At 41.0% G+C, this 13,880-nt stretch overlaps 1 protein-coding gene across 7 annotated transcripts in view; it reads left to right on the forward strand.

Annotated features, from left to right (window-relative positions):
• Positions 1 to 6,736: 6,736 nt before the first annotated feature.
• Positions 6,737 to 13,880, forward strand: part of GREB1L (GREB1 like retinoic acid receptor coactivator) — a 143,513-nt gene continuing 136,369 nt past the window's right edge. For 5 of the 7 annotated variants that reach the window (XM_086740698.1, XM_086740701.1, XM_086740704.1 and 2 more), the window contains exon 1: positions 6,737 to 6,839. The gene's annotated coding sequence lies outside the window, so the exon portion shown is untranslated. The remainder of the gene's footprint in view (positions 6,840 to 13,880) is intronic. The other 2 variants (XM_086740699.1, XM_086740700.1) reach the window with 1 other exon arrangement.

A 13,880-nucleotide genomic window follows, 5' to 3' on the forward strand; every position in this document is an offset into this window, starting at 1 on the left:
GCACTGACCGACTGACTTCGACGAGATTTGCTGCTCTTACTGGTAACAGCTACAGGAAACATTGCAAATTGGGAATTTAAAAAACCTTTACCACTGAGCTTCACTCACCAAACCATGTCAGTGCCATGAAAAAAATCCACCTTTGTAAGCTCTAAATTTAATTGCTTAGATGAAACTGCCACTTGTCCTTTTCTTGTGTATGACTCGCAAACTAGGGGACTTGAACGCCTGTGAGTGGTTCTGTTGCACAGGCCAAATGGGGAACAGCACGGGAAATTTTTTTATATCCCTGTGGTAAGCGATCCGGTGATCACAAGGAGAGGGATTGCACTCACCCAGTATTGGCAGTGCATAAGTATCCAGTCTGATCTAGGTCTCTAAGCTCCTTCAAAAGTCCATGAGGAGAAGGAGGAGAGAGATGTTGCCTTTTGAAGGTGTGCATTTAAGAATGGGATGAAACTGCCTGCTGGAGCTGCCAAGTTATTTTCACTGTTTATAAATAAAGATGGATTAGAGGTCAAGTTTTAGACAACTGAAAGTTAGGCAAGACTACCTCCTCTGTAAGTGAGTCCTATTTAAAAGGATTATTTCACTCTAAGCTATAAAATAGTTTTATTAGATTATGTGTTTGGCAATGGAGACATGTCATTTAGGGGTAATGGATCTAAGTTTCAGTGGTGTCTCTAAGGAGGCAAGCCAGGGGATGGTGAAAAAGCCCAAGTATAGCTCAGTATTTTATAGAATGGTCAGTACTACACAACTTTTTCCATTTTGTTGAGGTTGTTTTTCATATGGTCTTGCACTTCGGAAACATTTAAACAGAAGGTAGTATTCCTTTTTATTACAGACTATTATTTAAGTAGCCATGGCAAAATTATTTTTTAAAATATTATCTCCTGATGAACAAAAGACTAATCTATATCTAGATATCCTTGGGGGAAAAAAAAAGTCCTCACATCTACAGACCTCATGAGTGTCCTACCCATGCTTTCAAAGATACATGGAAATTATTTATAATCTAGTTAAAGTGAACAAATCCAATTACAACCAGAAAACTCTTCTTGATTCATTTAAAGCAATCAGTTACCATGCTTTTAATTTTCCTTTTAAAAATGATGGAGTATTCATAACATTTTATTGTATAGTAAAATTTAGAATGTATCTTCCCATTGAAAGAAGTTAAAATGGACTGTGCTATGGTATATAAAAAACAGATTCAATGATAAAACCTGAGTTCACACCATAGGATTAATTTCAATCAGCCACAGTCTAAAGCAATGCACAAATTAGTTACTAAAAAGGATTCCACTGAAATATTAGCAAATTCTGAAAATGAATTATGAAATAAAAATTTATACAAGGAAAAAAAACATTAAAACTATGTAGAGGCTTAGCTTTAACAAATGCTAGCTTAGAGAGTTTTCCTTAACACAGAACTTGCTTTTTCGTAGTAGCTCTGATAGTACTAAAAAGGCATAGTCCTTTGGCACTGCTTTATCTGAAACAAAATTTAATTTCACAAATTATTTAGAATCAAGAGAAACGCTGTTATAGACTTGCTCATGCAGCACAGCTATACAGATGCCAAAAGTCCTTCTTGTTCAAAGAATACCTTTGATTTAGGCAGGGTAATGCATTTTCCCTTTTGCTGGAATACAGTCTGCTGTTAAGGGCACGTTGTCTTGCATGATCGATGGGGTTCAGTTGCCAACCTGTAAACAAGAGCAGATATTGCAATATCAAGTATTTTATAGAAAGTTCTAAAAAAAATTGAGAATCTGGCTATAGTTTCTACACTCAGGGAGACTGCGATTCTAGCAATTAGCTCCAGGACTTTTATACAACCATCTGTCTCTTTTTGTGAAATCATTATTTCATAACAGTGGTCATTCTGCAAAACTCAATCAAAATCAAGAAGGAATAGAAAGTATATGCGTGCCACTCACTATGTGCTACTGCGGAACTTCCAGGAAAGCCTGCTGATTAATTGCTCAATTTCTATGGGTGAGTAATGGAAAGATAAAGCAAGCATGCTCTTGTTAGTTGCAAGAAACATTCTTGTCTCTTTCATCTTACTGTGCACTATCAAATTTTTTTTGTAGGAGGTGTGCTAAATATTCATACTAAAAACACTGCTGCCAAAAATATGTATTTTAAGAACATTTCAGATAAGAAAGCTTAGATACTATGACATTGGAATGACAGCAGTGTCGAGCATCAGGAGATATGAATTCAGTTCCTAGCTCTGCCCTCAGAGTGTCTGCATTAAAAACATTTAATTTTACATACTTCAGCTCCTTATCTCCAGCACTGTTTCCTGTTTCATCCTATCCACCTCTTTCATCCATTTAGAATAAATGTTTCTTAGGAAATAGCTCTGAAGTATTTGGATAGTACGCATTTCATAGATGCCTCGATGTTAAATAGACCCAATAAAACTTTACTGTATTACAACTAGGGAAAGAATAACTCACATCACAATAATAAAGGGATAAAGAGATAATGAATCATGAAAGACCATCGGTGATTCATGCAGAAAGACGAAAGTTGTTTAGAGGCTCATAGCAGAATTACCCATCAGGATGGTGGGATTCGCTTTAGCCTCAACAAAAGAAGTCAAAGCAAAGCGTGCAATCAGCTTTTAACAATGGCAAGACCAGGTCTGTGGAATTCAGACATTTCATTCAGGCAAAGTTTAATATCAAAGGTTTAGTAAGTTGGACCAAATTAAACGTTCATACTAACGTTTCTAGGATAGAAATTACTGGGGTTTGTATGTAGGAAATTGATAGTTCACAAATAACAAGAAATTAAAGCAGAGTGTTCCCTATGTGACTATTTATTTCTTTGTTTACATTTTTAAACCCAATTTCTGAAGTTGGATACATCAAGTTATCAGTGAATATTTAAATGTAGCAGGCATGACAAATATAAATACATGCTCTAGATCAGAGAATGATCTAAGATGAACTGATGACCTTCACTTTTAGGAAAAAAAAAAGATTGACATTTGTTGGGAAGTTCACCCTCACAGCTAGGAAGAGGGGAACTGTCAATTCCTACTATCCCCAGTATTTAGAACACTATATCCAAAAGGATCTCATTCCTGTTGCTCTCAAAACCATAAAATATGAAGAAAGTGAAGACACACTTAAAGTCAGGAGGAAACGCAATCCATTATGAAGGCTCTGGACTGATGGATACCTATCAACCTCTGTAGTTCCACTGGGGACCCATTAATCTTTGTGCAAACTGTAGTGCCGTATTATGTTCTCAGATAGCCCTTTATAACAGAAGTAATATAGGTGATGGTATCTTGCCTTGTGAATATGAAAATGGCCAAAACTCAACCCATGAATGAAAATTTTCTTCTGTGTTGCCTAGTCAGGGATCAAAAAATGCTGCCTGCTAAACCAGGTGCTTTTTTGATGCTGCCTTTTTACCTCTGAATTAATTGACCTCCCAAAGCGAGTCTCTAATCGCTGTGTGATTGCATGTCTGCTGTCAATAATTCCTCATGATTGACTCCAATTTCTCACTGCTTGAAGTTGCACTTTCTTGTTCCCTCAAATGTTCTTTTGTTCTCATTGCCTGTGTGTTCCCCAAATTGTGTGGTCTCTCCTTTATTTCACTCAGGCAGCTGCTTTGGCATTCCGTGTCTTCTGTTTCAGATACAGGAGTGGCTCCGCACATTTGTGTTGTGAATATCATAGCCTCAAACCCCAAAAGACTTTTATGTCCCAAAACGTTCTTGTTACAGATTTTATCCTGCCATCTGATGTGCAATATGGCCCACAGATGGTACAGATGAAACCACACTACAAGCTGTAAATGTTGATAGTCAAAATAGAAAGTTAGAAGAAAACATATAATGAATGTTTCTTCCTTTTCAAAAAAGCAAAACAAAAATAAGTCCAAATAAGAAAAGAGTTACTGCATTAAAGCAACCAGAATAATTCTCACTCATTCAGTTGATACCTGTAAGTAAAATTAAACAGTTTTAAATGTCGAGGGCAATCCAGACCGCAATTACTGGGATCACTTTAGATATAATTAAGTAATCTTTAGAATGATCATAGACTATAACAGCTATTCTAAAGGCGCCTTGACATGCTTTCAAATCTCTCATGAACTTTTAGCAGTAATAATAAAGTCACTGTCTAAATCTGTCCAGGGTCACAGGGCAATATTATCTCAAGCGACTGACACTGCTTAATTCCATTGCATTTTGGAGAGTATCAACATCACAGTTAACATATACAGTATACAAGCGGACATATTAGAGTGGCAGCTGAAACTCTTTTGCAGCTATCTACTTCCAAGTTTCTAGAAAAAAAATAAGTGTACAACTTAGAACGGGCAAAGTGGCAAAGCTTTAGGACTTGATCCTAAAATCTGAGCTGACTTGGTGAAGTCTCTTAAATTCTGTTTCAGCTAAATTTTTAGCTATCTATTGTTAAGGGTCATATTTTTAGCAACTTCATAAATACACAGATGCCAAGATAGTTAGGCTAATGGAGGTAGCATGTCTTCAGCTAATCCACAGCTGAAGCCCAGCTCTACACAATTCAAGTATGTGAATAGTCCTATCAAAGACAACTGATTTAGCTATTTGCATAAAAATTACATAATCTCACAATCAAAATAGCCAATGAACAAACTAGTTGCAAAGCTTTATTTGGGAGGTATCTTGTTTTTCAGAACAACTGTGACATGAGAATATATGTAAGAAAATTCTGGAGCTCATGGCTGTAGCCATGAGCTAAGGAGTACCAAAGTACTACAAAGAAGTGCCAAAGAAGTTGGTAGGAAACCAACTTTCTTTGGTATTTCCTACCAAAGAAGTTGGTAGGGAAAAAAAAAAGGTGTATCCAGAAATATAAATTCATATGGATGCATAAAAGGCAGTCATGTATATATTTTGTATGTATGTGTTGCATAATCTGAGATGGCTTGAAGATTCTTTCCTGGTAAGTTTGCTATGAAGACTGCATAATGATTTGGTCTCTAAGTTATCTACACAGGTATATGCACCCATTACTATACTTTCGCATCGCATTCAATGATATGAAGTGCAAATCAGTATGTCATGAAAAAGCATTCCTGAAGTTAAAGTAAACCAAAACAGAATCAATAGGGAAAACTTGATAGTGCCTATCAGAAAGAGTGTGTTTAATGCAGAAAAGTGCTAACTTTGTTGAATGTTCAAAACCATCTACATTCTCTATTAGACAGACTCCTGTTTCTCATTTCTGGACCAAGCAGCAGTACTGCAGTGCCACGCCATCACTGTGCCTTCTCTGTTTTCTCCAAGAGGTAGGGACAGTTTTTTCCCCTCTCACTTTTTGATAGAAAGTGTTAATATCTGTGGTAATGAGAACACTCACTAGGATGCTGGAACTTAATACTTTAACCAGCAAATACAAAATAAAAGAATGTGAGAAAAATACTGGACATCTTTTTCTTGGTGTCACACAGCAGCAGGTTCCTGTCAAAGCAAACAAGCATCACTACCACTTTTTTTTTTTGTCACTACCACTTTTTTTCTCAGCTGTTGAGGCAGAAAGATAGGACACTCGGCAAGATTGAGCCCTGTGGTCCAGAGAGAAGAAAAAGGTTTTTTGAAAGGCTCTCCAGAAATATGCCGTTTGAAAAGTGACAAGTGAAAAAGAGAGGAGATGGTTCATATGGTAGCTTAATCCATCAAGCTTAATCAAGTAAAAGGAAGAAAATGCAAAACCATTTTTCCCCAGTTCAATGGATATTTACCCTCAGAGTGCTCTGCTGTATTTCTAGTCTCCTTCCCACGCTCCTGCTAAGTCCGACCTTCATCTTTGCACACACCAAGAATCCAAACCCGCTGCTTCCCCACGCAGACTCCGGCTCCATTTACAGCTTTAAATGTTCCAGATCCTTCTGTTTCTGTCCCCTCCAACGGCCTCAGATCCCCTCATCTCTGCCTGCCTTGCCTTGAGCCCTGTTCAATTTAACCGCCGACGCAAGCATGCTCACAGCGCCCTTCTCTAGTCCGTCTCCAGCGTCCTCCCAGCACGTTAAGCTGCTTCAGCTTCTACTTTACTGTTCCTGGACTAGCTCCATGGGTATTTAAACCCAAAACAAAACATGAGGTGACTCTTCCAACTTTGAACTCTGCCCACAGGCCTGACTGGCCCTCTCACAGGGTGGTGCAGATGGTGCTCCCTGTGCCATCCTCTGCCTCCCCCTGTCACCGAGCCAGGTTGGAGTTCTGACAGGATTTTGACGCTTCCCAGCTCCCTCCTTGGCTCCTCTCCGCGCAGGGCCTCATCCCTTCCCTCTCAGCCTGGAAGCAGCCCAGCTCCCTCTCTCCTCACCGACCCTCGGCCGCCATGTCCCGGGCCTCACTGCCCTCCCTCCGCTAACCCGCTTCCCCCCAAGCGCCCGTTCCCCAACCACCACCTCCATCCCCCTTCCCAGCCCCGCTGTCCACAGGGCCTGGCCCGGGACGCCGAGGCGGTTCAGCCCAACCGCCCGCCGGACACCCCTTCACCTGAGCACTGCTCCCCAACCTTCTCCCCTCACCCGCCGCCCACCGCCCCCCCCAGACCCCTCTCCCTCCGCGCTGTCAGACCAGGAGGGGCGGCACCTGCGGGTCCGCCCCATTCTCCTCCCCTCGCCTCCCCTCCTCCCGCCGGAGAGAGAAACCGAGACCCGGAGGGAGGTGGCGAGACCGCTGCTGAGCGCAGTTGCTCGGTGTGAGTGGAGGGAGGGGGAACTTAAAAAAAAAAAAAATTAAAAAATAAAAGTGAGGGAGGGGTGGAAGGAGAGTGCTTCAACTTCTTCTCTCTCTGCCCAGCAAGGTAAGGGAGCGGCGGGGGGCGCGGGGCTTTACTTCGCCTTCTGGCTGGTTTCTGGGGAGGGCACAAAGGTAGCGGGGCCGGGGCGGCGGCAGCGGCCCCCCGTTCGCTGGGTCACGGCCGGTGTCAGTTACCCCGCAGAGCGCAGCACGGCCGGTTGCGGCCGGTGTCACTGGCGGCTTGCCGGTGCCCTCCCCCGGGTGGACTCCAAGCCCTTTGTTACCGTCGTTTTGGACCGGTGTGGCGAGGCGAGGGGAGCGGGAAATGACACCGCGGGGGCGGGAGAGCCCTGGCCGGGCGGCTGCGGGAGCAAAGCCGGGCGGGCGGGCGGGCGGCAGCGAAGCCCCGGGGAGAGTGGGAGGAGGCGGGTGGCGAGGGGGTGCAGGTGGTTCCGCGGGAGAGCGGGCGGGTGGCGAGCTCCCCCGCCCCGCGCTGCCGTGCGGGCGGCCGCCGGCAGGGGGCTCGGCTGCCTCGCCCTGCGCGCCCGCGGGAGGCTTCTCCTGGGGAGGGAGGTGAGCGCCGGCGGTGGGCGGCCCGGGGGGGGCTGGGGTGTGTGTTTAAAGGGCATTTCTGGACATGCTGAGGCTGGTTTTGAGGAGGGGAGGGCAGGGCGGCGGGTCTCGTTCCGGGGGTGAGGGGGCTGTCCCTGTGGCAGAGGGGCGGCAGTGTCCCCTGGAGACGTGGCAGCCCAACGGGCAGTAACGGTCGGGCTGGCGGGCACCGACGGCAAGCTGCTGCAGCGGCTCTGTCAACAGGCGGCCCTTCGGGGCTTCCCCTCACCCTGGTGACGGCCGATCGACGGCTCTGGTTTGCTGTTGAAAAGTAAAGGTAGAGGAGGGGGGAAAAAACCGGCTCCGATGGACCTGGCGCCGGGTCCCAAAGGTTGCGGAGGGGCTTCCCGCCGCCCTCGGCAGCCCTTAGGTACCGCCGGGGTGCGGGCCGGCCCTTCCCTCCCCAGCGGTTCCCCTGGCTCTCTTGAAATCGCCGAAAGGTGAAAACTTTGTTTAAATCGTAGGATTTCAGCCAACCCAGAGGTTGCTGTTTGTTTAGGCCCCAAGCCTGCATCCGTATGCTGAAATTTAAGAATTATCAATGGCCAGATGCGTTTAAAGTGCAAGAGGGCTTTTAAGTTACCTGATGGAAAAACATTCCCATGTCTGTTGCTTGTCAGTATGTTTGCTTTAATTACCTGAAGATGTGACCTCTTTTACATGATTTTCTTTGACTTTCTTTGAACTGGTGACTTAAGACTTTTCCACTGATTGATATTGTTAAGTATTAATGAAATAATATTTCATATTCTTCATACTTCATTGATATCTTGTTACAAAGAGCTTTTTAAAAGATTGAAATAAAAGGCTGCTAAAGAAGAAAGTGCTGTCTTTTATCTCCTGACTTTAGAAATAACTGATGCGTAATTTTAAATTACAGTTATTACTGGTTTTTAGAGCTGAGAGTGAAGTGAGTAGATGCATACTTCAGTTGTGGATATAGCTACGTATGTGACCTCAGAGAGGACAGGTAAAAGCTCTCTGCACTGTTAAATACTGTAATGCACGCTTAAGTTTGATTTTTGGTAAGGAGTTTGGGATGTGCCCTCTAAAGAAATACAAGAGTGAGTCTTCTATTGATTGAAAAGCTTACTATGTATGCATTAGCGAGATTTAAAAAAAAATTCAGGACAAGGCTTAATATTTTCAAAGAATTTACTTGCGAGTAGGTCAAAAACAATCACAGAGCTGGTGGATTAACACTTTTTAAATACCTCTTTGCAAAGGAATAAGGATTGTGTGAGGATTCTCAGAGCTGTAGAGGAATATTTGTTTATTCCTCGTTTTAACACTTGCGGATTTCAAACATACACATACTTTTTCTCAAGTATTTCCAACAAAATGCTCTAGAAAGTCAATGAATAATCTTCAGTATGTGCCTGCCCGTTTAAAGGGTTGGGCTCCAAACCCTGAAGGTTTAATTATACATCTGTTAATACAGATAACAAATACAGTGTATGTTTTTGTTTATTATTGGTAGTGTTTGGGCAAACCAAATTTTTGGCTAAGGTGTTTATCAGAAAAATAATTTAGTTATAAAAAACAACATGTACATACCAGGATTTCTTAGTTGTGTCTGACTGTAGATAATGTAATCAGAAATAGTGATGATTTTTTGATAAGGCAGTTTTTAAGCCCAGGATGTAATACACAGTAGTAGGCAGCCTGATTTCTGAGCTTTTACTGGGATAATTAAAATATGTGAAGTTTCTTAAGATCTCATGAGGACCTTGCAGATGAAAGGATGGGTGATCTGACTGTGTGAAAAGTGTGTCTAGAACTCAAAAAAGCACGTTTGGTTCAAGGTCTTCTTAAACACATAACTATTGGCATTGATATTTGGCAGTTCGACAAGTCATGTCCAAAGTGTTTTGCAGATATAAGAAAGAAAAAACTTTGTGGTGTAATTTAGGAGACTCTGATTAGTTGCTATGGGATATAGGGAATTAAACTATTTTTTTTTAAGGGAAATCTGGAGGAATCTTTGTACCATGAAGCCTATCATATTATGAGTGCTGGGCTGTTTGTTCAGTATAAAACTAGACTCAGTATAATGTCAAAAATATACTCTAGGAAATATTATTAATGATAGCTAAAAAAAAGATTGAAATGCATTTCTCTATAATTCTCAGTGTTTCCAGGAAGTTTCAAGTGGGCATAGGAGTGTAAGGATTTTACTTTCAGCGTTGTAACCTTTTGTTGTATCTTTCATATGAAGCATTTTAGAGTGGTTTCTAAAAGTGCTTTTATGCTTTGTATGGTTCTGTACCATATGTTTTTTATTTAATTCTTTGAATGACCACTGAAGTGCAGCCAACTTTGGGTGAATGTGGCAACTGTTAACTAGCGCTTAGCAACAGTGCACAATAATCACGACGGGAAGTGAAGAAGAATACCATGTCTAATTGAAACTACAGGGGGCATTTAGGTAGGTAGGATGTAATTAAGAAAACCTGGAGCTTGGACATGATATTAAGGCATCACATCTTTATTCCAGTAAAAAGGATTGTGAAATCATTAATGTAACAAAATAGTGAAGATTTTTGGTTTTATACCTCTGATGGATAGCCTCTTTGGGACGTACGAGTCTTCCCTGTTCTTGTGTAATAATTTTTCACACACGATGCAGAAGACACACTTTCTTTTGCTTCTGAAACAGAATCAGGAAAAGGACGACTGTTGAGAAGACTGACAAATGAAGGAGTAATAAGCCTTGACATTTTGACAATGATGTCTTTTAGAGTATTAGTCCCACAAACTAGAGTTCATTAGGTATAGTGAGTGATTAAGATATCTCTAATATTCTGAAACAGATTGCAGTGGCAGTCAGAAAACATTTCTAAATATTTACAGTTAATGTGTTGTTATTTTCTGTAGGAATCGCTGTCTTTCCTCAAATCCTGTCGTGTCATGACAGTGCCTAGTGTGTTGTGAAAACTGCTGCTTGTAAGAACATTTTTCATAACACTTTTGCCTAACAGAGTTTGTTTCAGTTTTGAAAATTCCAAACCTGATCATTTTGTTTAATGCTGTATTCTATGTGGAGATATGTTCATGGATCAATTTTATGTCTTGTGATATGCTGAACACATCTTGTTTCTAAGAACTCTGAAAATATCCTCATATAATAAGGAGAGAACTAGTAAATGAATTTTCAGTGAGTCATTACAGAGGCTCATTTGCAACTCTGAGCACGGCTCATATAGCCCCAGTTAATGGATTCAAACTTGCAGGTAGGTAGTGAAGATGACCCAAAAATAAGAAGTCATCCTCTGAAGGTGCTTATAGTAGTGAACTATCCAGTAGCATTAGGCTCTTAATATTTTAATAGAATAATGAATGTTTTTATAATCCAAAGGAAAAACCGCAGAAGTTGGAGGAACTTGTGGATGACAGAGATTTGGAACAGTGTTTATTCACAAAGGGAACTCAAATTTTGTTCGCTGCTGTGGTTGGCTTGGAAGTATTAAATAGAAGTATGGGCTTCCTTATAGAAATGATGCTATAATGTAATTATTTTTGTTTTGGGTGAGTCCCGAAGCCATGTTGGGTGATTTCTGTTGTCTTACTCTGTTATATGGTAATGTCACAGCTTCTGTGAAATACTTTTGGGACATGAGAGGCCTTAGAGGATTGTGTAAACTATTACTTTCATTGGAGTGTATTTAATGTAATTCTCATTGAGTCAGCATTTTAAGTTCCATGGCACTTCAGAGGTTTAATAAAAAAAACCCATATAGCTGATCTAAAGATCTTACAGCACGTATTGTCAAGTGCTTTGGTTAATTTTCATTTAATGTTTAATTTTTTTTTTATTGCAGGTATACTGCAGTAACTAATAAAATGTTCATAAAATAGAAAAGATGGGAAGAACTGTATGTTGTGACATAAAATCACCAGAAGAGTAAGATGGTAGGGAGCAGCCTGAGTCAGTATGACAAGATCTGGCAGAAACCTTCAATTAATATTCTCCATGTAAGGTTTTAAAGAGCTTATTTTGATGTAGTTTTTCAAACTGATGGAGCTATGAACAGCAGAACAGTGTGGGCAGACTTAGGATACTGTTACTTAAGAGATTACCAGACATCTGTTGTAGTGGTTCCATGAACAAGCCTGGAGTCACTAGTTTCATAAAATGCTGTGCAAAGATCCTCCTATTCTCTCACTCCTATCTCCGTCATAGTCTGTAATTAGCTCTTTTCGAGACTGTTGGCATGATCTGAGCAGAGCACTTTGAGGCAAGGGAAGAAGTTAGTTGTTGAATGTAACTGTGGTCTGAAACGCACTCTATTATACTGTTCTGGTTTTTTGTGGGGTGGTGTTTTTTTGTTGTTTAACTGAAGACTCATTTGTGCATCTCACCAAAAGTAACAGGACTTCTCTGGACATACAGTGTGGAGTTGTTAAGGTTAGTTAGATGGGTGGTTATTTTAAACTGATGCACTTAGGGTGGCAAATACAATTGAACATTTTGCTAGTATCTCTGTCTTTTTGCACTGAATTCTGCTGCACCTCTCTTCACAGCACTGATTTCTCTGTTGAGTGTACACCACCAAAATTTCAGAGACATCACTAGCCTTCTTTGGAAGACAGTTTAGGCTGCTGTTTTTCTCTAGAACCATACAGCATTTAAATTTGGCTTCATAAAGAAGTATTAGTGTGCATATGTTATGTTTTCCCTCTAATGTTCCGCATATTTGAGAGATATTAGGCTTCTCCTCACCTTTCTTTTATAATACTACCTCCAGCTTTGATACTTGCTGCCTTGTAGACTCCTGGGTCTCTAGAAATAAGGAAACCTAAGGAGACCTTTTCTGGGGTTTTGATAGTTAAATTATAGTTTTTATTTGGTGGGATTTTTCTTCCCTGTTAATTCCAGCTGCATTTTAAAAGATAGAGATAGTTCATATGGAATTTTAATGCCAGTGCTCAGTGAGGCTCTATATACTCTGTGTTGTATGGTCCCTTCCTTGTGTTGTCAGCCAAGAGTCATTAGTAGAGTGTTTAGAAATTGCTGTGTGCATGATCCTCCACAATTCCTAGTAAAGCGGAAATGACTATTTCTTAGAAACTGAAATGTGGCACAGCATCCTTGGCTTAGTGAGATCCGAGCTCTTTGGAGAGTTGTTGTAGTGGTAAGGAAGAGCAGTTCCCAATAGCTGAGTTCAGCTGCTTCCAGTGCCATGAGGAATCTGGGCAACTACCTTTTTACACTGGAGTTACTGGTGAAAGAGGGACCATTCACAGCAGAGTCTTATAAGCATTACCGTTGCCTGCGCATGTTACTGATGTCTCAGGATAAAGAGCATATGTGGTAAAACCTTGTCTTGATGGCTATCAGTTTGGGATTTGCAGAGAGCCAAGTGCTCCATTCCCTGTCCTAAGCCTTGTGTCCTTCCACTGTTGGTATAGTACTTTGTTGCTATTAGTTCTCTGCTTACTGTCTCCTTGGTGATAAGGTGTTGGTTGTAATATGGTGTTTCACAGTGTACAATTGCATCTCAGTCTTGCCATTCAGGAGATCCACTTTTACTGTGTTTGTTGCTGCCTCACTGACCATCTCCCTGTGGTTTGTCAGGAAGCCCCCCAAATTCTGTGTTCCTTTAGAGCCTTAAGTGGCTTTATTCTCCTGTTCTTTCACACTTTCAGTCCACTTTGAGAACAGCTGTTTGATAAAGGAAGCTTAATCTTGTAATTTCTTTAAACTACTTATATAGAATCAAATCCTTAGTGCAACTAGGTGATTCCTTTCAGAAGACTGGGAATTAGGTCTTGATTTTTACAGCTACAATGTCCTTTACTGCATCAAGAAAAGGGAAACAGCTTCCTGCCTATCATGTTGTATATGACATCTAAGAACATAGTGGTTTCCTAGTCTGGTAAAAAATGCTTTCAAAAATTGTATAGATGAAATGTTAAGACATTGTTGTTACTCTTTCTAATCTTAATCTCTTAGACGGAAAATTCTGGATGTGAGAACAATAAGAAATTAGGTTATCAGTAAGTGATCAGTACCCGCTCACACAGGAGCAATTTTGAATAAAACCTAAGGGGTGGGGAGCGAAAGGGCAAAGCCATCGAAGAAGACTTTAATGCTTCTGGTAGAGGCACACAGAATGACCAACAGGCTATTTAAAAGCAGAAGTTTAGAGTGAAAAATATGCATATTCTCACAGTCCTGATTGCAGGAATTTCAGCAAATTTTGAAGGTTAGCTCTTGCCAAATTTATTTATTTATTTATTTTATTAGGGGAGTCAGCTCTCAGTTTCCAAGTGTCTCGAGGAGGGGAAGATGATTTGCCTGTCACCTTCTTCCTTCAGGTCCACAATCATAATTTTAGCAGATGTGGGAGGCAAGCTAGATTTCAAAGGCATCAAGATTAAAACGTTAGCTGTCGCAAGTGTTTGTGTCAAGAGCTATGGAATCTTTTTTATGAAATAGCAGAATATCTAAGCATACAGATTTCTTTGTTTCATAGCATTAACTTAGTAA

The sequence above is a fragment of the Chlamydotis macqueenii genome, chromosome 2 (assembly GCF_036417535.1).
Source record: "Chlamydotis macqueenii isolate bChlMac1 chromosome 2, bChlMac1.mat, whole genome shotgun sequence".
NCBI classification, from domain to species: domain Eukaryota; kingdom Metazoa; phylum Chordata; class Aves; order Otidiformes; family Otididae; genus Chlamydotis; species Chlamydotis macqueenii.